Source organism: Gekko japonicus, unplaced genomic scaffold, assembly GCF_001447785.1.
Source record: "Gekko japonicus isolate JY-2015 unplaced genomic scaffold, Gekko_japonicus_V1.1 scaffold1318, whole genome shotgun sequence".
NCBI classification, from domain to species: Eukaryota; Metazoa; Chordata; class Lepidosauria; order Squamata; family Gekkonidae; genus Gekko; species Gekko japonicus.
In genome coordinates, this window is record NW_015159751.1 from 354,122 (window position 1) to 377,304 (window position 23,183).

Below are 23,183 nucleotides of genomic sequence, written 5' to 3' on the forward strand. Positions count from 1 at the left end.
AGTGTTGCAACAAGTGACATCTGTTTCTACATGTTTTATATATAAACCAGTCTAGAAGATGTGAAAGAGCACCCTAGATTCATACAAAGTAAGTGAAGACACAAATATCTTGATCAAGAGATCCAGACACACATTGATATCTTGCACACATAGACTGTTTGATTTATTCCACTGGAGAAAGGTCATGTCTATAAAGGAATATACACCAACTTTCTCCAGTGGAATAAGGACAATGGGACCTCAGGGAACACAGTGGACAGTATGGGTGTTCTGGGGGTACATTGGATAAAATATAACTAAAAAGTTGTTAAATAAACATCAATCTTTTCTTAACCTTCTTAACTTTCAGCTAGATAAAATATTTTACCTTAAACTACACTACATCAAAACAGATACCATTTTGTGAATGGTTCTCAATAGCAACTAAACCTATAATATATTCATTGTGAAAAGATGTTTATAACTGCAGTAAGCACTTTGCACTTTGTGGAAATAAATACAACGGCCTCTAGAACGAGGCTCTGGGCGGGTGCCCCGGCCTTGGACACTCAGTGTCAATTTGCTGTGGTGACCTCAGCAGGGTATAATGACACTGAGTCCACCATTTTCTCCAGAGGAACTGATCTCTGCTACTTAAAGAACAGTTGTAATTTTGAGTGATATCCAGCCCTCACCTGGAGATTAGCAATGATGGTTCCCCAGAAGGGAATAGTTGGTTTGGAGGGTGGAGTCTATGGTTTTGTACCTGTCCGAGGTCCCATGCCTCCTGAAACCTCACCCTCTCCAGGCGCCATCCCTCACATCTCCAGGAATTTCCCACCTGGAGTTGGCAACCCTATCTTCTTCCTAGCCAATCATCAATCTATCTTTATTTCCCCCTCACTCTTCAGCTTTCCACCCCCACACCTGCAGCCTCTCCCTTGCTCTGAAGCCCTCACTGCTACGTCACATTGGCTGTCATATGGGGGCCACCTCAGCAGCATATAAGGATACAGAGCCCACCATTTTCTCCAGAGGAACTGATCTCTGCCATCTGTAAAGCAGTTGTAATTCTGAGTGATCTCCAGCCCTCACCTGGAGATTCGACACATTTTGCCTCAGAACAGCAAAACTGTGTAGAGTGTTAGAGGCAAAAGCCAATCAAGTCGCATATGCAAACGACCTCTGTGTTCCGAGGCAAAGGCCAATGAGGCTGCTTATGCAAATAACCTCTGTGTTCTGACTGGCTATGGTGGGGAGACGAACAGCAAAATGTTTAGAATGTTGGAGGCGAGACTCAGGCAAAGCAGCCAGTGGATAGGGAGACCCTTTGAATGACAGATCAGAAAGCGAATTGATTTTGGAGAGTGTAGAATGTTCTAGAGAAGTGCCACCACCATTTGGCTTTTATTTATAAGGGAGATTGCTGAGTGTTCAAAGCACGTATCTCAGAAATAAACCAAGATACTTGTTTATTACCATATATGAACTGTATACCAGGTATGAATTGTATTACATGTATCTTTCCATTCATGGCAGTTTATTTATTTAAATATAGCAAAATGTCTATTTACCAGTACTACCAGTACTACTGAAAGTCTTCCTTTCAGGCCAATAGGTAGAGCAAAGACTTGTTCAAAAAATTAAAATGTTCTGCATTGAATCTGGTCTAAACTTTACATATTTATTAGGATGTGGATATTTTATGCAGTAGAATCATATCAGTCCATAAGAAAAGGAAAAACTTTGTCTTATAGTTTTATTGGACTCCCCACCCTGCACAGACTAAAATACTGTAAGTAGTTAACAAACTTTTAAAGCACGTATGATATCAATTAATGATTATGTGCTGAATGCAGTATTTTACCTTACTTTCCTACAACCTCACTTTCCTTGCTCATCAGCAACAATGGCCTGTCAAAGGGGATGAAGACACCATGGTCATAGATCCCATGGAAAACAAAACCAAGACAGACCTTCATGTGCCAGGGCCCTCTGACACCCAGGAGGTGTCAGGGAACTTGTGGCCTGCGGTGGCTACCAGACCAGAAACTCAGGAGTTTAGGAGCAGGAGCCACTACCAGAACCTGGGATTTCTGAGGAACCCATGAAGGAGACCAGCTGATTGCTAAGGACGCTATGGTCACCCCCAGGAACCCTAGAGCAGAGATGACAGAAAGCCTGGACAGAAGCACAGCTCAGTGGGTAGAGTGTAGAACTAGCTGCCTGAGGCCTTCCTGCTGACCACAAGGCATCTGTGCGTGTGTGTGTGTGTGTGAGTGAGTGAGCAGACGGGTAAGACCTGGCAACCCTACTTGTATAAGGCCTGAAGCAGCCTAGCACTAGCTGCCTAGGTGCTTGGAAAATATCCCAGGCAGCTCGTCCACACAGAATCATACAATGATATGTAATATAATTTCCCACTTTCCCTCCTTCCTTTTCTGTTACAACTCATTCTCTTGAACTGTATGTGCACAAGGATCTACTTATGTAGAAGTATCTAGCATTTCCTGTGGGCATTTTGGTATTTGGCACTACGTGCATGCTTGAAAGTCTGACTGCATTAGTACGTTTGATATTTCACTCGCTGTCTCTCATTATTCTTCTAAATTCCTGATTCTGTTTTCCTTCAGCACATGCTTTGGAGGTTTGTCTTAGAGGTCTCTTAGAAGTGTGTACATTAACTGGATATTAGAACCCAAACCTGTAACTCCTGTAGAACAGAGAGGGCTTTTTTTGTGGTGGTATACACCACTACTGAGTACTGGCAGGGGGACTCTCCCAAGTCCTGAAGGGGGAATTGGTAGAAATCAGTGCAGCCTTATAGATGAGTACTGTCACTTTTTTAAAACAAAAAAAGCAATGAGAGCTGAGAGGTGTTAAAGACAGATTACACTTGGCTTCCCCAGTGTTAATTTAGACCCAGGTAGAAAACATACAAACATATGTGTTTTCTTCCAAGAATACATGGTACCAGAATATCTATCAGTCAAGTAAGCTTCTTGAGAAGCAAGCTGTAGTCCACAGCAGCTCGTGCCACAATAAGTTTGTTAGTTTTTAAGGTGCCACAAAACTGCTGGTTGTTTTTTACTGCAGCAGACTAACTTGACTACCCCTCTGGAATACGTTACCTTGCATAGCATCTGCCAACCTACAGTTCTTCAATTACTTTTGAGAATGCCATCTGGAATTGTCAAAGGCCTTGCCAAAGTCACATTATATACGCTGCATTCCCCTTATCCATCAAACCAATTACCCTGTCAAGGAAGTGAAAGAGATATGGCTAGTGATTTTTTTCCTGCTCCACCTTCCCCAAGTGGTGGGAAGTTCAGAGCAGGCTTAAAAAAGAAAGAAAGAAAGAAAGAAAACAGTAGAAACATAAGATGTCTATGGGCTTATTTTTTTAATGAATTGGGCAAGCATTACTAGCATGCAAAGTAACATAGGCTATGCTACTATTCGAGTAAAATGGTTCTTCCCCTTACCATAGCATCTCCCCATATAGGAAATTCCGATCTGAAAAGTCAAATGTTTTAATCTCATCCTACAAATTACATTTGAAGTACATTAGGGCTAAGATGTTTATGGGGGAAACAGGTAATTTACTATATATATTTCAAAAATCTCTGCCACTAAGGAGCAGCCTTTTTAAAATTATGGTATAGTGCATCATAATTTTAGATGCTTCATAACTAAAGTCTGATGAAGATGATAATTCTGCCATTCATCAGACACTTCAGAGTAAGGCTGTACTCTGTGCACCTTTTTTAAAAAACATAACAAAGTGACACATTATGTCTGGAAAGGGAACGCCACAAACAATAAGTAAATACCATGTTGATATCGACTTTCAAGTTTTAAATCTGACCATTCCTGATGGCTGTTAGGTATGTGGTGATACATTAATAGGTCATAAACATATTCAGTTAGGTGGATGAGTCTGCTGTGCCAACATATTGTTGGAAAGTTATATTTTTGATGTGGGGTCTGGAATCCATGAGAACTGTATGTGTTCTGCCCAGCTGTAAATTTAGAAACATACTCTCATAGGATAATCTTGACTACTTACTTCCTTTTCAGATCACTTTCCTAAACCACTGTAGTAAGAGTAAAGATTTTATTTCTAATCAACAATTTAACCATATATATCCTACCAAAAGCTTTTACCAGATTTGCTTTTTCTACCAACTTCTGCTTTTTCTAGTGATTTCCCCTCTTACATATAGTACAATGATGTCCTATTTCTATTTTCAGTTGATCTTGTCTAAAGCTCTGATAATGAAAGACTGAAAGGCACATATATTACAAACTTCACTTAGTAAAATGAATGTGCATATTTTGTTTCCTTGGCAAGCACATCTGGACAGCTTAAAATGCAAAGGTAAATAGCTGGCATAAATGAATGTTACCAAAAGCTGTTAATTACAAAATGTGTTATCTGACTTTGTGCACTCCAACACTGCAATTGAGGTTATCAGCAGAAATGTGTACTTTCATTCTGCCAGAAAATACTATTATTCTTAAATGAAATGCCTCAACCTTGATTTCTATAACGGGATTACAATGTCTATAAAGTTTGACAGTAAGTATAATGTTGTCTCTTATATAGCAATAAATGGAGTCTAAGGTCATTCACAGTCTTGTGCTAAGGAAAAAATGCTATTTCAGTGCAGTGCAGAAAAACTATTTCATTTGTTATTTCAAAACGTCTGTAAGGAAAGGTAATAACATTCCCCACCCTAAAGACATCATTGAATTGGATCCAGTGAACTCTAAATGGAATAAGTTCATGGATGGACCTCTACTTTTCCCTTCTGCAGCATCCGAAATCCTGCTCCTGAGGGTTAGGGGATCCTCAGGAAGACAGTGGAATGCTGTCAGGTGGGGGGAGTTCAAAAGGAAATCAACAAAACCACCCCCCACCCCTATTGCATGAGTTCTTCCACAGGTGGCACAAGTACAAGGGGGAAGAAATTTCTGCTCATTCCCCCTTCTTATTGTAGCCCTCTGAGTGGCATTTCACTCTGCACTTTAAGGTACTCGGCAATCAACGGCAGCTTCATGGGACCATACAAGGTACAGGTTGAAGGGAAAGCGATCTTCTGTGATCTTGTTCTGTTCATAGTTCACTGGATCTATCTAACTCATTACATTTTTGCTAAGGAATTCAACATAGTGAAATATTGTTGCATATGCATGTCCTGCTCCGATGATAACGACACATGTGCATAAGCTTAGATGCACACAAGGGATTGAGTCATATGATGATTTTGTCTAATAGAAGTAACTTCCATTAGTGGAACGGACCTCTTCTGTCTCTCTTCCCCTGCTGTATCATACTGATCTTCCTCAAATGTTCTCCTGGGGAACAAAGGACCATCGGGGTCATTATGAGGAATGAGAATTCTTGCACAGCTGACCCAACTGATCTGCATGAGAGAAATTGGGGCCATGGGGACTGAGGTAAGAAAAATGATGCTGATGTGAGTGAGATATGCCAAAGTGAATATCTTCAGGTCCACGCAGCATCCAAAGACTGCTATCTTTCCAAAAAGATAGTAACAAACCAGGGCTAAGAAAGACTGCAGCAAAGGTAAAAACACAGAAGGACGAACAAAGAATGTTATGTGGTTGCTTCAGAAAACAGCACTGCTGTAACAATGCTGAGGTGGAGCAAAATACTTATGTGGATACAAGCTTGGATAAAGGAAATCCTTATCAAATTTGCAGATCACAGAACTAAAAGGGATAGCGAACACTTTAGAGAACAGTAATAAAATTCAGAATGATCATGATAGATTGGAAACCTAGGATGAAACTAAGAAAAGAAAATTCAATGGAGACAAATGCGAAGTCCTGAATGTAGGGGAAAAAATCAAATGCATAGGTACAAGATATTGGATATGTGGCTAGGCAGCAGAAGATGTGAAAAAGATCTCGGGGTTGCTGTTGATTGCAAGCTGAAAATGAATTGCTAGTGCTAGTGTGATATGACTACAAAAAGGGCTAATGTGATCTTGGATCGTATTAGTAGAAATATAGTATTGAGGTAATGAGAAGGAATAACTCCTGTCTATTCTGCAAAAGCCTCCTCATGGACCACTGCCTTGTCGTGGCGAGGGGGCTTGCGTGGTTCGATGAGGCTGTGGGCTATGCCATGGAGGGCCACCCAAGACGGACAGGCCACAGCAGAGAACTCAGACCAAGCATGATCCCCTGGAGAAGGAAATGGCAACCCACTCCAGTATTTTTGCCAAGAAAACCCCATGGACAGTATCAAAAGGCTAAAAGATATGACGCCAGAAGTTGAGCCCCTCAGGTCAGAAGGTGTCCAATATGCTACTGGGGAAGAGCAGAGGGCAAGTACAAGTAACCCCAGTAAGAGTGAAGCAGCTGGGCCAAAGCCGAAAGGACACTCAGTTGTGGATGTGTCCGATGGTGAAAGGAAAGTCCGATGCTGCAAAGAACAATATGGCATAGGAACCTGGAATATAAGATCTATGAATCAAGGTAAGCTTGACGTGGTCAAAAATGAGATGGCAAGACTGAACATCGATATCTTAGGAATCAGTGAACTAAAGTGGACAGGAATGGGCGAATTTAACTCAGAAGACCATTATATCTACTACTGTGGCCAGGAATCTCGTAGAAAAAATGGTGTGGCCTTTATAGTCAACAAGAGAGTGCAAAAGGCAGTACTGGGATACAATCTCAAAAATGACAGAATGATTTCTGTCCGATTCCAAGGCAAACCATTCAACATCACAGTAATCCAAGTCTATGCCCCAACCACTGATGCAGAAGAGGCTGAAGTGGACCGGTTCTATGAAGACCTACAACACCTCATAGAACTAACACCAAAAAATGATGTCCTCATCATCATAGGGGACTGGAATGCTAAAGTAGGAAGTCAAAAGGTAACCGGAATAACAGACAAGTTTGGCCTTGGAAAGCAAAATGAAGCAGGGCAAAGGTTAACAGAGTTTTGTCAAGAGAACACACTGGTCATAGCGAACACCCTTTTCCAACAACCTAAGAGACGACTCTACACATGGACATCACCAGATGGGCAACACCGAAATCAGATTGACTATATAATTTGCAGTCAAAGATGGAGAAGCTCTATCCAGTCAGTAAAAACAAGACCTGGAGCTGACTGTGGTTCAGATCATGAGCTACTCATTGCAAAATTCAGACTTAAACTGAAGAAAATTGGGAAAACCACGAGGCCATTCAGGTTTGACCTAGATCGCATCCCTGATGAATATACAGTAGAGGTGAAGAATAGATTCAAGGGTCTGGATTTGATAGATAGAGTGCCTGAAGAACTATGGACAGAGGTTCGTGACATCGTACAGGAGGCAGCAATCACCACCATACCAAAGAAAAAGAAATGCAAGAAAGCAAAATGGCTTTCTGATGAGGCTTTACAAATAGCAGAGGAAAGAAGGAAAGCGAAAGGCAAAGGCGAAAAGGAAAGATTTACCCAACTGAACGCAGATTTCCAGAGAACAGCAAGGAGAGATAAGGAGGCCTTCCTGAATGAACAGTGCAAAGTAATAGAAGAAAACAATAGAATGGGAAGGACTAGAGATCTCTTCAAGAAAATTGGAGAAATCAAGGGAGCGTTCCATGCAAAGCTGGCCATGATAAAGGACAAAAACGGTAGGGACCTAACAGAAGCAGAAGAGATTAGGAAAAGATGGCAAGAATACACAGAAGAACTATACAAGAAAGACCTCGATGTCCTTGACAACCACGACGGTATAATCACTGACCTCGAGCCAGACATCCTGGAATGTGAAGTTAAATGGGCCTTAGAAAGCATTACTAACAACAAAGCTAGTGGAGGTGATGGTATCCCAGCTGAGCTATTCAAAGTCTTAGAAGAGGATGCTGTTAAAGTTCTGCACTCCATTTGCCAGCAAATTTGGAAAACGCAACAGTGGCCACAGGATTGGAAAAGATCAGTATACATTCCAATCCCAAAGAAGGGCAATGCCAAGGAATGTTCAAACTATCGCACAATTGCACTCATATCACACGCTAGCAAGGTCATGCTCAAGATCCTACAAGCTAGGCTTCAACAGTACGTGGATAGAGAACTACCAGAAGTACAAGCTGGGTTTCGAAGAGGTAGAGGAACGAGAGATCATATTGCCAACATTCGCTGGATTATGGAGAAAGCAAGAGAGTACCAGAAAAATATCTACTTCTGCTTCATTGACTATGCTAAAGCCTTTGACTGTGTGGATCACAACAAACTATGGCAGGTCCTTAAAGAGATGGGAGTACCAGACCACCTCACATGTCTCTTGAGAAACCTGTATAAGGGCCAAGAAGCGACAGTTAGAACCGGATACGGAACAACTGATTGGTTCAGCATAGGAAAAGGAGTACGACAAGGATGTATACTGTCACCTTGCTTATTTAATATATATGCAGAGTACATCATGCGAAATGCTGGCCTGGATGAATCACAAGCGGGAATTAAGATTGCTGGGGAAAAGATCAACAACCTCAGATATGCAGATGATACCACTCTAATGGCTGAAAGTGAAAAGGATCTAAAGAGCCTCTTGCTCAGAGTAAAAGAGGAGAGCGCAAAAGTGGGCTTGAAGCTCAACATCAAAAAAACTAAGATCATGGCATCCGGCCCCATCACTCCTTGGCAAATAGAAGGGGAAGTCGTGGAAGTAGTGACAGACTTCACGTTCCTGGGATCCCAGATCACCGCAGACTGTGACTGCAGCCATGAAATTAAAAGACGCCTGCTCCTTGGGAGGAAAGCGATGGCGAACCTAAACAGCATGATAAAAAGTAGAGACATCACCCTGCCAACAAAAGTCCGCATGGTCAAAGCAATGGTATTCTCAGTAGTCATGTATGGCTGCGAGAGTTGGACTATAAGGAAGGCCGAGCGCCGAAGAATAGATTCTTTTGAACTATGGTGCTGGAGAAGACTCTTGAGAGTCCCTTGGACTGCAAGAAGATCAAATCAGTCAATCCTAAAAGAAATCAACCCTGACTGTTCCCTGGAAGGCCAGATAATGAAACTGAAGCTCAAATACTTTGGCCACCAAATGAGAAGGGAGCACTCACTGGAGAAGACCCTGATGCCGGGAAAGATTGAAGGTCAAAGAAGACGGGGCCGGCAAAGGATGAGATAGTTAGACAGTGTCATAGATGCAACGAACATGAAATTGAGCAAACTTCAGAGGACGGCGGCAGACAGGAAGGCCTGGCGTGATCTGGTCCATGGAGTCGCGAAGAGTCGGACTCGACTGTGCGACTGAACAACAAAAAATCTGCAAAAATCAGATCTGCTCTGGAATATCGTGTTAAGTTCTGGAACTACATTTTTAAAAGATGCAAACAAATTGAAACTGATTCAGAGTAGGGCAGAGAAGATTGTCAGAAATCTGGAAACCAAGTCCTACATGGAAGTCTCGTCAGATCTCAGAAGCGGCCCTGCCTAGTATTCGGATGGGAGACCTCCAAGGAATATCAGGTCATGAAGCTGAGGCAGGCAATGGCAAACCACTTCTGAATGTTTCTTGCCTTGAAAACCCCATGGGGTCACCATAATTCAGCTGTGACTTGACAGCAAAAAAAAGTCAATTGAAGACAAATAGAATGGTAAGATAAAAATGGTGCTCAAAACAGTGTAGTTTTCCTTAGGATTGCACTGTAGGTATGCTTAGTCTGGAAAAAAGGAAGGCTTGAAGGGGTGCCATACAGAACAGAGCAAAGATTTATTCTCTGCTATTCCTGAGGGGATGACTAGATCAAACAAGGCTAAGTTACAGGAAGACAGATTTCAGCTGAACACAAGGAGAAACTTAACAATAACAGTGATTCAGCAATGTAGTCAACTATATGGGCATCTGAACTCTCTTTTGTTGGTGATCTTCAAGCAGGATTTGAACAACCATCTGTTGAAATTTTCTGGCTAGGATTTCCTGCACAGAGCAGGGGGTTGGACTGGATGGACTATAAGATGCCTTCGAACTTCAGAACACTATGGACTCTGTGCTTTGTCATGCCAACTAAAGGAGGACAAGGTTAATAGTTACTTTCACATCCCAAACAATCGCTGCAATGGTTTCACCTTTTAATTTACCTATGCAGGTGAAAGACAAGAGTGATCAATTATGATTGTCACTACACTGTTTTGTGCATACATTGGAAACTGCAAGATCCAACAAAATTGCCAGTTAGGGTAGCAGTTTCCAGAATTATTGCTGGTGTTGACTTTTTCTTTGTAGATCATTTAATGACTATGATTGTTCGACTAGAATCTGGGACACCCAGGTTGAAATGCCTACTTGCTATGAAACTACTGGGTGTCCAGAACCAGTTTTTCTGTATCACCGTAACCTTCCTCACAAGACTGTTCTGAGCAATGCTCCCTCTAAGCAGTGGAGTCTTGTGAGCAAAAATTCTACTTTGCGAGTGATTTGGCTACTGCATAAATTAGTTTGCTCTGGAGCCATCCTTCCTGAGCAAAGACAAAAATGTGTGGGCCAGAGGCTAAAAAACTGTGAGCTGTAAAGTTTTACAACTGTATTTTCTGTTTGTGCAAATTTAAACCATCCTCTGTATGCAGCTATATTTCTTCATCTTTTAAGCACCTTCCCTACTATCAATGTAATTTTAATTATATTCCTATGAACAATCCACAGCAAGATAAAAAAGCACGATTTAGGAATGCTTCATTATCACACATCAACCCTCAAATCATGTGTCGAGGATTAAATATCAGAAGCTAATGCACCCTGAAACTCTGAGAACTGCCGAAAAATTATTTGTTTTTGTTTTTTAAAATTATGCTCTATACTTCTTATGATGACTTATTTTTTAATGAGCTCAATGACACCTGAAGTATCATCACAGCAAAGCAGCTCCCCATTTCACTGTATTAAAAATGGCCTGCAAGGCACTGTGTTCATGTGGAGACTTATTACTTAATAAATCTTGCACTGTGCACTCAGGCAGCAAGTAAATCACCAAATCTTGATCCACCACTTACATTCTGCAGCACATAAAACAAGGTTTGCCTAGAAGCACTGCAAGGATAAATGTACAGAGATCTTTGCACATTGTGTGTGTACAGCCTGCAATCTACTACAGCATGTAAGAGTTAGGGGATGGAGGGGGGGCATTGCAGTCAATAGAACAGGGCAGATCTGAGTCCTTCCTAAAACCACACCTTGGGTAACATTAGGGAAAAAAAGTAGTAGCTCTTTCTGACCCCTCTAAATTATGCTGGAATCTGTTATACCAACCCATCTAGATGGCTAATGTGTTATAATGCCCTAGACCATGGGGGGAAAGCCAAGCAGACATCCCTCACCACCACTTTCAGACCTGGAGCACAGAGAGGCCAAAAGACCAGGAGGAGAAGCTGCCTTGATCAGATTCAGAGTCTGACAATTGGAAGAATGCAAGGTGAGGTTATCAGGTACCCTTTGCAAGAAGGTTCATTTGAAAGGCAAACATCTTGATTGGCTGGGATCATTTCAGATTCTGGCCACATAAGGAATGGTCAGTGATTGTAACCAGGGGTCATTTCCTGCAGGAGTGCACAGGAGCAGAGCTCCCACAGTAAAGAGCCCAGGGGGCGGGCACATACAACAACCCCCACTCCCTGCTCCCAGCAGCCCTCAGTCAGAGCAAGAAGCAGCCAGGTAAGCTACAGAGCCCCCCCAGCCCCCAGGTCCAAAACAGTCCAGTGGCACCTTTAAGACCAAGTTTTATTCAGGTACAAGCTCTCCCTCCTCTGTGAGGACAGATCTGCACGTGTCCTCCCCCAATAGCTAGCAATCCAAAACAGTTCAGTGGAGCCTGAGCAGTGGGTGTTGCCTTCTGACACACCTCCGGTGATGTCAGGGTGTGTGGCATATGCAAATAAGTTACGCTAATGAGTTATGCTAATGAGCTCCTGCACCTCTTTTTCTACGAAATGACCCCTGATTGTAACAGAGAAAGACAAATATTATTGGCTGCAATCAGACATGCAGTTTGATCCAGTGTGACCTCGCCTCTAATTGATCTGGGGGTGGTGGTGTTGTAACAGAGAATTGTGATCAGACTCACCCCTTTAGCACTCTTCAAAGTGCTTTTACCCCATCCTTGAGCAATCAGACACAGCAGCCACAGAGTGGGGCCATCAGCCATTTTTTAAAAAATTGTCCTTTGAGCATGCGCGCAAGCACTGATGAGCCTGCTGGGATATGTAGTTCACTGCTATCCTCCCTCTCTAATCTTTTCAATTAACCCCTTCCCCAAAGCACAGAAAAAAGCTGAAGTACAGAGAGATCTTTCTTTGATACTTTTTGAAATAAAGAAATAGTTTTGAGAAGCCCCTGTGGGAGAGGGGGAGGGGGGAGGGGGAGGGGAGAGAGAGAGAGAGAGCGAGAGAGAGAGGTGAATATGCAGTTATGTGCACATCACTAACTAGTAAAAAAAATGGTGGCCGGAAAACAAGAGACCAGTCAGACCTGCCTGATAGCTTGGGTGCACAACAGAGTTGTCAGACAACAGGAAATCCAGTTTGAAACCAGCTCAGCCCCAAAGGACCAGACTTTCATAGGTATCAAAGAAACATGCAGTAACTGGGGGAGGGGGGGGACAGGACGCAGACAACTGGGGCACTCCAGACAGTTGTTGCTGTCTGATTGTGCATTTTAAATCCAGAAGGGAACAGCAATAGCAATGGATCAAACTGCACACCTGATAGCAGCCACAGAAAACTTAAGGGGATTTTTATGACAATGCCTGACATATCAAATGGAGCAATTTCGTTTGCTACCTGAGAGCACAACTAAACATGATAGTGAACTTGTGGACACCATGAGTTCACTGTTATCATTTTACACTTTTTAAAATGCTGTGGGGCCTCAATCCAGCATGGGCCTATGGTGTGGAGCTCCCCCCGCACACACCTCATATCTGCTCAGGTGCCAAAACGGCAGTGGGCTGCATGTGCTTTGGCTGTTTGGGCACTTGAAATGGCATGGGGTGTGTGTGTGGGGAGAGCTCTGCATCATAAGCCCATGCTGGATCAGAGCCTCATAGCATTTTACAATAATTGTAAATGGTGATGGCAAGTCTGTAGTGGCTCTGAGTTTCCCATCATGTTTAGTTGGGCTCTGAGTTAATCATAATAGTAAAACCCATTTTCTGTACCTGAGCCCCAAAACATTTTTAAGTAAAGATCCAGTTGTTGGGTTGGGCCCAGTACAAAATTTCTGCTTGTGCTTGGGCTAGCTGCTTGTATGAAGTCAGACTTATTGTATCCTCACTTCTGTTTCTGCTTGCTCAAGTTCTTGTGCAATCAATTTCTGGGTTCCATAATATATACAGAAGAAAGTGCTAGGTGTTCCACAAGAGTTTGCAAAAATGAAACTATGCTAAGTCTGTTTATGTCTCCATTTGTTGATCATAATATTAGAGCTGTTACGCCAATCACTTTATTTACAGCAGATGGCTAACTAAATTTAACATGAGTCCTTGCCAAAGTTTACGGAGGTTCTGCCAGCCCCAGAGAGTACCAGTGATGGAGACGAGACTGGTGTTTTTCCAAAACAAATTGTCTTTTTACTGAGCAATATCAAAATCACATACAAAATCAGTCTCACATTCGCATACAATCAAGGTTCCTTTAGAGTTACAGAAAGATATCAAGATAGTTTCTCATTTACTTGGAGGTAGGTAGGTATCGGTTTATACTTGCCTGTTCCTGAAGTCTTGTCTGATGCAATGTAAGATAGGGGAAGAAAGTAATACCTAGGGGTGTTAACTAAATCACACTTGCTAGAACCAGCCAGAAAAGTATGGATCTCTTTGGCTGCAGTCCAAGAGATCTAGGATGGTCGAAGGGTTGTTTGATAGAGAGCTGGACTTTAGGGGTAGAAAAGAAGACAGAGGACATTGAGAAGGGATGTGGCTAGCAAAGACCTAAAGTTTGGTCTTTACTTTAGTTGGGTCAGAGCCCAACTAAACATGGGTGGCACTTTGCCAAACTGTAATCTCACCTACTTACAAGTCCATCCCATGACCTCCCTCATTGGTGCATGAAGGAAGGGGCAGGTATTCTATGGGTTGGGCAATATTTGAAACTCTACACTCTATCTCATGGAACACCATCTGGCCAGGTGTGAAGTCTCGGCTTCCTGTGCCCTCCTTGATGTGCAGATGAATCTTGGCTTTACCAGGCAGAAAAGGCACCATCAACAGGAAACGGCAATTCAGATGCAGATCAGGTCCATGTTCTGCGTGACATCTAGTCTCCTCAGCAATGGGGAATTTCTTCTTCTTGGTTGTTGCCTCTGCCCACAATGGCTAACATGTGCTTCTTCTTCCCACAAGGCTTTGAGCTGAGTGTGTGCAAACTACATTAACATGAAATGCAGACAAGTGTTCCCTATGTGAAATCTCTCACAGTAGGTGATGCAAACAGCTTCCTCTAGGCCTATGGTATACAGGTGTGTGCACAGTCCATGTGTTGCGTGTGTAAGCAGATATAAAACCATAAATTAGTCCATTTCTCAACAGAGCTGTCTTCTGTCACAGTCAGCTCCCCCCAATAAATACTGATAAAGGAAATTAGTGCTTTTTGAAATCTGAAACTAGCAGATAAATAATTTAATATGACTCCAAGAACTATCACACAACTCCCCCCCAGATGGGGGAATTTACGTATATGAGGGTTTGGATCATAGCCATAGAACAGGCTCATTTTTCCCTCCAGACTGACCTCCACCACAACTACAGCACAAGAACAACAGGATCAGGCAAAATATGATTTAATTTATATACTATTAGCTACCTGTGATGCCCATCTGTGAATAGCTAAATCTGCTGATCAGGGCCATGTGGAGGCTAAACAGATTTTTCAACAAACTTGGGGCACTCCCCACGTTTGCAGAAAAATCTGAAAATTTAAAAAAGCCAAGAGGGGTGGTTAAATCCCCTGAAAAGTAAAACAGCACTATCTGCACAAGTGCAGAGAACATACTTATCTCTGGTGGTCAACAGCAATGGTACAGGGGAACCGCACTGGGTCCAGTGGCAGTGGCTGCACAGCCCAGGTCTCCGCGCTGTGTCTGGTGTCAGTGTTGGCTGAAGAGCCCAGTGCTTTGCACTGAGCCTGGTAGTGGCATCTATGCACCACCGGGTGCTGTGGTGTCAGCTGCGCAGCCCAGGGCTCTGTGCTGGGCCCAGTGGCAGCTGTGCATCCCGGGATCTGTGCTGGCCCTGGCAGCAGCTGCACTCAGCATGCCACTGCTTTCTGATGCAACCCACGAGCCACGCTTGGCATGCGGCTGCATGTGGGTAGCAAGCAAGTCGCACTGGGCTCACCAGTGGTGGAGATGCAAACCCTGGAGTTGTGCTGAGTGCAGGCCTGGCAAGAATGATGAGGGAAAGGAATCCCCCCCGTGGGTATTGTGGCCCTGCATTTGTCAATATATCTAATTCTCAACATGGCTAAATCTGTGGATAGTTAAATCCAGGTACTGGAGCCATGAACAGACAAGACAGATCTTTCTACAGACCTGAAAAAACTGCCCAAAGATTGGCAACCCCCCTTGATATCTTAAAAAAAATGAAGGAAAGCTGAAGACGGTGGGGCAGAGAAAGGTAGGGCAAGGGGAAAATGAGATGCCTCCATAAGTCTTTGTCCCTAGGCTGTCTATCTCTATCTCCTTTTGTGTTCTCCATCCCTGCCATTGTGTCCAACCCAAGAGCCCATGTGGAAGGATGGGATATAAGCCTAATAAATAAAATAAAATAAATAAATAGACCTCCTACTGCCTGCTGCAAACACCATCCCACAGAACCTTGCTGTAGCATCCCTCCTTCTATCCTTCTATCTCATGACCAGAGCCCCTTTCCAGGCACTCCTGCACCCAGCAACTTTCCCTCATTCCAATATTTGGCAACCACTGTAGCCCACTGGATTCAGTCCCAGGTGTTTCTAGCCCCCGTCACCTCTCTCTCACACACAAACATATCTCGACAGCTGCTTTGCTGTTCCTTATTAGAGGTTTCTTCCTTTTGAAATCCTTGGAAAGAAAGACATGTAAAGTAGCATTGTATAGCAAGGCCCGACTCATTTGGAGAAGACATACACAGCCCTAAAATGATTGCTAGAACTGTGCAACTGTAGGGACAGCTATACGTGTATCAGGTATGGGGCGACAGATGAGAGGAAAGTTAGGATCAGGGCTATTTTGGGGCAGGAACGCACAGGAACGGAGTTCCGGCTGGCTCCTGAGTTGGCCACGCCCAGCAGGAGCTCATTAGCATAACAGGCCACACCCAACAGCAGAAACTCATTGGAATTGGCTACATTAGGGGTGTGTGGCCTAACATGCAAAGGAGTTCCTGCTACAAAAAAAGCCCTGGGTTTTGACGACAAAGTAAGCAGAATAACAAGCAAAAGGTGCGTGTGGCTGGATGACCACACTTCTGGTAACATGGGGGTGTGGCCTCATATGCTAATGAGTTTCTGCTGTTGGGTATGGCTCATTATGCTAATGAGTTCCTGCTGGGCTTTTTCTACAAAAAAAGCCCTGGTTAGGATATAATGATCCCGACAAATCCAGTGTTAATCAGTCATTCCCCTGCTACAGAGCACTCATCCTACCCTGATCTTGGCTGACAGGTCATAAAGATGCCACCTGCTTCATGATTCTGTTCATCCCTGAAACTTCATGGCCTCTTCTCAGAGGCCCAGTGGTTCCCTGGGGTCATTGCCATAGGCCATCTATGTTAAGGAGTATGTTGAATGTTTCAAGGAGGATGCCTTCAGGATCAAAGATCCCTTTTCGACACTTCTTTCCCCCCCATTTTCTCGATACCAAACAGGAAACTCTTACAATAGTGTAAGCGTGTTAGACATGACATGTTGACAACAACCAATCAGTAAACATGTTTGCCTTTGCATTTCATTTAATCTTTAAACACTGGCAACACCTTTTAAACATACAGCATAATCACTGCCTTATAACAGTCATTTATCTAAAAAGAAGTATTAAGAGTGTGAATAAAGGGTGTCACCCGTGGTGTTACACATATTGGAAACCTTACAAGGGATTGTATAGAAGGAAAAATGCAGGAAACCGTACACATTTAAAGTCTAGTGATGGCATGTTATATACTTCGAAACAAAAGTAGGTCACTAGCTTTTCCATTTGAGGCTTCCTGCATTGTTTGTTCAGTAATTATAAGGTGCAGCAGCACCTTCAGGTTGGACATAAAGATTATACCTATTTAATTGGTCTGCACAGTGCCTGTTTTCTCACTATGTGCACCAGCTTCTGGTATGTACTGAGTCTGTACTTAATCCTGGAGCTTGCCAGCCAAATCACCTCTGCTTGTCACGCACGAGTTTAAACCCAGGCTTGCAATGGAATAGGACATCACAAATGTGATAGTATTATTCTACTCTGAAACTCTGAAAATGTTAAAGACTAGTTACAGAGCAATATAAAAATGTCTAGTATCTGAAAATATGAATTCAGAGTTGCATGGAAATTAGTGTTTCAAAAATTCTCAGGAATGGCTGTTGTCTATGAATAGATAAATGCATGAAAACCATTTTGGTCACATCTGAGATCTATATATCCTCACACTAGAAGGTATAGTGGAGAACTGTAATCAGGTTCTGCCACCATTATTTTAACACAACTTTCAAAGCAACTGCATGGGGAAGAGGGATGAACTGCATCTGGTCTGAATAGTGGCTCTGGGAAAGAGGGTGTTTAATTCCTTCCCCATGTACCATTTCCCCAGTGCAGTTCTAAGCAGAGTTACATCCTTTGAAGTCCATTGAAGTCAATGGGCTAAAAAGGAATTAATGGTGTTTAGGATTGCACAGGAAGTCATCCCCGGAAGCTGCTATTCGCTCTCAATACTTGTTTTGCTTTGGAAAAAAGATTTGTTTTAAATGGGTTTTAAAAAGCCTACTCAAAATACCAAGATTTTAATTGAGTAGATTTGATTTGATGTTTGATGGAAGTTTGCTTTGGAACTTTTTAAATGTATGACCACACTTGGCAAGCTGATCTGTCCAGAAAATACTAGATTTTGTCATCTTCAAGGCATATGATTGTTCTTAGAATGAAATGATTCACTTCTGTTAAGGGTATAAAGTTGGTTGCATTATTTACAGAAAATGAAATTATGTTATATTAGGAGTAATGTCCGTTGTGGGAAGAAATACGATGAAATCTAGAAGGAGGCTCCAGGTGAGTGTCCCGGCTGTGGCTGGTGGGGCGGCAGAGGGAAGCGGAAAATGGAGGGAGGCAAGCCATGTTTCTTTCCTTCTGCTTAGCTATAAGGCAGGGCTGTCTCAAGTCATTTTGCTGCCCCAAGTGGGTAGAATGGGGGGACAGCCTCATGGTAACAGATATGGTTCTCTCCATCTCTGACTTATTTTTTGAGGGGGAGGGGGGTGTTATGCAGTGGCAGCTAAGGTAGAAAAGCACCTCCTCCTGTGCCATGTTTTCTGGGTTCCAAGGGTCTGGAAAGTAGTTCCATAGCTGAGGTTGCCAACTCTGGGTTGGGCGAAGTTTTCACCCTTAGTACAGCTGCATATGGTTTCTCCAAAATCAGTTCGCTTTCTGATCTGTCATTCAGAGGGTCTCCCTATCCACTGGCTGCTTTGCCTGAGTCCTGCCTCCAACATTCTAAACAGTTTGCTTTTCCTCTCCCCCCATAGCCAGTCAGAACACAGAGGTCATTTGCATATGTGGCCTGATTCGCCTGTAGATTTGAGGGGTAGAGCCTGGGGATGGCAGGATTTGGGGTGGGGAGGGACCTCAGTAGGGTATAATGTCATAGAATCCACTTGAGAGAGCCAGTTTGGTGTAGTGGTTAAGTGTGTGGACTCTAATCTGGGAGAACCAGGTTTGATTCCCCACTCCTCCACTTGCACCTGCTGATGTGACCTTGGGTCAGTCACAAGCTCTGGCACAGCTGTCCTTGAAAAAGAGCAGTTTGTGTCAGAGTTCTCTCAGCCCCACCCACCTCACAGGGTGTCTGTTGTGGGGAGGGGAAGGGAAAGGAGTTTGTAAGCCGCTCTGAGACTCCAAGTGAAGGGCGGGGTATAAATCCAATCTAAGATTTGCAACCATGGTTTCCCCCAACAGACACTAAGGGGAAATTTATTTTACCTCAGAACATCAACAGCAAACTGTTTAGAATGTTAGAGGGAAAGGCCAGTGAGGCCGCATATGCAAATGACCTCTGTGTTCCGAGGCAAAGGCGAATCAGGCCACATATGCAATTGACCTCTGTGTTCTGACTGGCTGTGGGGGGGAGAGGAACAGCAAACTGTTTAGAATGTTGGAGGCAGGACTCAGGCAAAGCAGCCAGTGGATAGGGAGACCATCTGAATGACAGATCAGAGAGCGAACTGATTTTGGAGCATGTTGGAATGTTCAGGGGAGTCCATGACCAAAATAGAATTATATATACCGGAGGATGTTTATGACTGTAGACTCTATAGATGTGACACATTGACTCCAGAGGAAGCTGTATTTTGCTTTCCTTTTGCCTCTAGAGGCTTTTTGACTCATCTCATTGGAATTTTTAAAATTTTGAGAACTATGTACAGGTAAATAATATAATGACCTAAACAGGCAAGAAACCAACAAGTTCATATAGAATTCTGTACAAGGTCTGTCAAGATATAATGTAATTGCTCAAAAACTGGCATGCTATGATGATCAGTATTATCAGTCCCTGGTAGAATTGTCATGTATCTAGAATTCTCATGATACAACACTGGCACACATAGAGGCTAAGGGCAGTTTTGTAAGCAGAAAAGAAAAATAATCCTCTTAATCCTAAAATGGAATAAATCAAGGGTTACATAGTTTATGAAGTTGTAAAACAAGGTGGGATCTGGAGATCTCCTGGAATTATAGTTGATCTCCAGACTACAGAGATCACTTCCCCTGGAAGAAATGGTAGCGGGATGGTGGTGGATTCTGTAGCATGACATCCCCACTGAGTTCCCTCATGTCCCTAAATGCTGCCTTTCCCAGGCACTGCCCCACATTTCCAGGAATTTCTCAAACTGGAGTGGGCAACCCTAGAGCTTACCACGTGACCTGCACTCCTACATTTTGTGGATATTGGATGCTTTTCTTTCCATTGTCAAAACCAAACAAGATTTAAAGTATGATCCCAGCCTGAAGCTGCTGAATCAGAATTCATGTGCAGATTTGACACTACTAGATTCAGATTTAATAGGACCTGGGAGTGGGTACTTCATTAGAGAAAACAAAGTCCATCTGTAGAAGTGTAAGTACACTGTTCATGTTATTTTCTGTTTTATCACCATTTAAGCTGAACCTTGTCTTCATCTGTTCTTTGCACAGTAATGTAACACACACCTGGGCCTGCTAGATCTTCTGATTTCGCTTTGTAATTGCATCCCTCTTCTAGCAATAAATGTGTTAGTCTTTCAGGTTCTACAAGAGTCTGGTTGCATTCAGATGCTATGAGAAACAGGGTTTGTCTGGTAGTCACAAATACAACCTGCTGTCACGCTTATAGTTTACAACAACAGTTTGTATGGGAAAAAAAAAACATTATCCAATCAGATACCTGGTCTGGGACATCACAGCAAACTGGAGCTTGATTCAAATTTTACAAAATTGGATGTCTCCAGGTGCACAGGGAGGAGCCAATGAGAATGAGCATAGTGTTGTCACCATCAGCTTGGGATATTTCTGGAGATTTGGGGACAATGCTTCAGAGGGCACAGTTTGGGGAGGGTGGGAACTCCGTGGAGATACAATGCCATAGATTTTTGTTGTTCAGTCGCACAGTTGAGTCCGACTCTTCATGACCCCATGGACCAGATCACGCCAGGCCTTCCGGTCTTCCACCGTCCTCTGAAGTTTGCTCAACTTCATGTTCGTTGCATCTATGATACAAAAGTCATATATGATAGATACCTATCTTCAAAGCTGCCATTTCCTCCAGAAGAACTGATTGATTGTAATTCTTGGAGAAATCCAAGACCTGTGTTGAAGTTGGTAACCCTAGCAAGGGGAATCACATGAGCATGGGACACTGCAGACTGTAAATGTTGTGAGGTCTCAGTCCAGCCCGTTTGTTGTAGAAGGATGGAGTGGTGGTTTTGAGGGGATGTCAGCAGAAATTAGAAGGTTGAGACAAATGTTTTTACAGGAAGGCGGCAAAAGGCCAAGCAATACAAGCAACTGCTATACACAGTATTTCATGAAAGCATGATGCAGTTGGAAGAATGAAGGAATGTGGTCTGTCTGTGGCTACAAGTTTCTATTGATTTTTCACTGCCACCAGAATCATCTTATTTTTATTGTGATTAATAGTAGGCTGTGGTTGATTTATGGTAGCTGCTAGACAAGGGAAGCCTACTGCTTAAGCCCTGTTTCAGCATTCCTTGATTTAGATTTATATTCAGAACACAATACAAATCCAATTACATTAACTGCCATTACAAGACTGTGCCATTATTAATAAATATGAATTTTTATAGAAACAACATCAACATCTTCAATAACAGCTGGCATGAAAAAACACACTATATATAAAAATGAAAATAAAATCTTTGGGTTGACAGAGCAGTCTATTCCCTTTGATGTCAGCATGATAGCAGATGTATTTTTATATAGTGTTAAGGGGCTGGCAATTGCCTGCAGTGAAGAGGACTTCTAGTTCTTCACACCATGCATAGCCAGGTGGCATTCTAACAGCGTTGACTCAAGCACACTTTCTGATCTCTAATCATTTTCTGTGAACTACTGTGGCATATCAAGTGAGCCCTGGCATCCTTTTTCAACTGTATCAGCATGCATTCTTCAATCAACCAATTGTACTTTGGCACAAGCAGAAGGTTTTGAATGGACTTCTGCCACCCTCACAGTCCCAGGCTAAATGGTTATAAACATATGCAGAAAGTGCATTTTAAGGGTCTTTTGATGGCACAATTAATTGTAGTAAAAGTGCAATTGATGGAAAGTGAGATACAGATTGGACAGACAGTGCAACAGATGTAGAAGGTCATTCAACATGGACTACTCATTACTTCAAATGACTACCCTTGAGGAGAAACTCTGGTGTATGCCAGGATGGAGCTCTTTTGCTGACATCTCATCTTTCAGTTTCATCCCAGAGGCCAGCTTTGTCATCTTGCTGTTAACATAGCCCAATTAAAACTGGTTGCCTAAATTTACAAGAAATCTATGGCCATTTTAAATAGAGGTTAGCTAGCCAAATTGTACTAGCACTAGGTGAGATCATATTAAAATGAGAGTTGGCTGCCAAAAGGTTTCTATGGTATCTTTGCACAGATCCACATCAACTTTTCTGTCTGCTTAAAAAAAGTTTAAATATATCTTAAGAATATGGATTGTTAGGCTTACATACTGTTAACAAGAGAGATTCTTTTTAAGCTTTCATGTCTACCAGTTTTATAATAATTTTCAAATTTTCAGTTTTTTTAAAAAACCTCTTTATATTCTTCATACCCATTGTAGGGTAAAGTTCTTATACAAATCAGGAGCTCTGGTTTAGAATGTAGTGATCTGATCAACGTCATACAAGACACCAGTAACAAAATATTCAAGGAACCAATTCTGAAACCATGTACTTCCAGGATATCCCTCATTTCTGAGTTATGGTTCTGAAACTGAGAACATCAGAACTCTGTAAAGGGATGCATGTGCATGCACTCATTTCCACATACATACATACAAGCTTGACTTTCTGCTGTCATTCAATGACTGTCATGATGCGTTAGAATGATTCTTATCTATCAGCAACTGATAAAAGTAAGTTGGTTGTTTCTCTGAGATGAAGTGACTACTGCTTTTTACAAATCTGATGTACTATAGAGGCTATTTAGGTACTTCACCTTATAACTCACACATAAAGAACCCCCAACTGCATTTCTCACAGTGTCACTGTCCTCATACACCAATAATGCCATCATAAGCAGAGTTACACCCTTGAGAGCCAGTTTGATGTAGTGGTTAAGAGTGCGGACTCTAATCTGGGAGAACTGGGTTTGATTTCCCACTCCTCCACATGCAGCTGCTGGAGTGACCTTGGGTCAGTAACAAGTACTTTCAGAGCTGTTCTCTCAAGAATGGTTCTTTTTTTTTTTTTGAGCCCCTGGAGGGAATTTTTAATTGATT

The 23,183-nt window shown here is 42.6% G+C and overlaps 1 protein-coding gene across 1 annotated transcript in view; it reads right to left on the reverse strand.

The window, feature by feature from the left end:
• EPHA6 (EPH receptor A6) overlaps positions 1-23,183 on the reverse strand; it is a 352,339-nt gene that overhangs the window by 215,971 nt on the left and 113,185 nt on the right. The gene's annotated exons all lie outside the window — the stretch shown is intronic.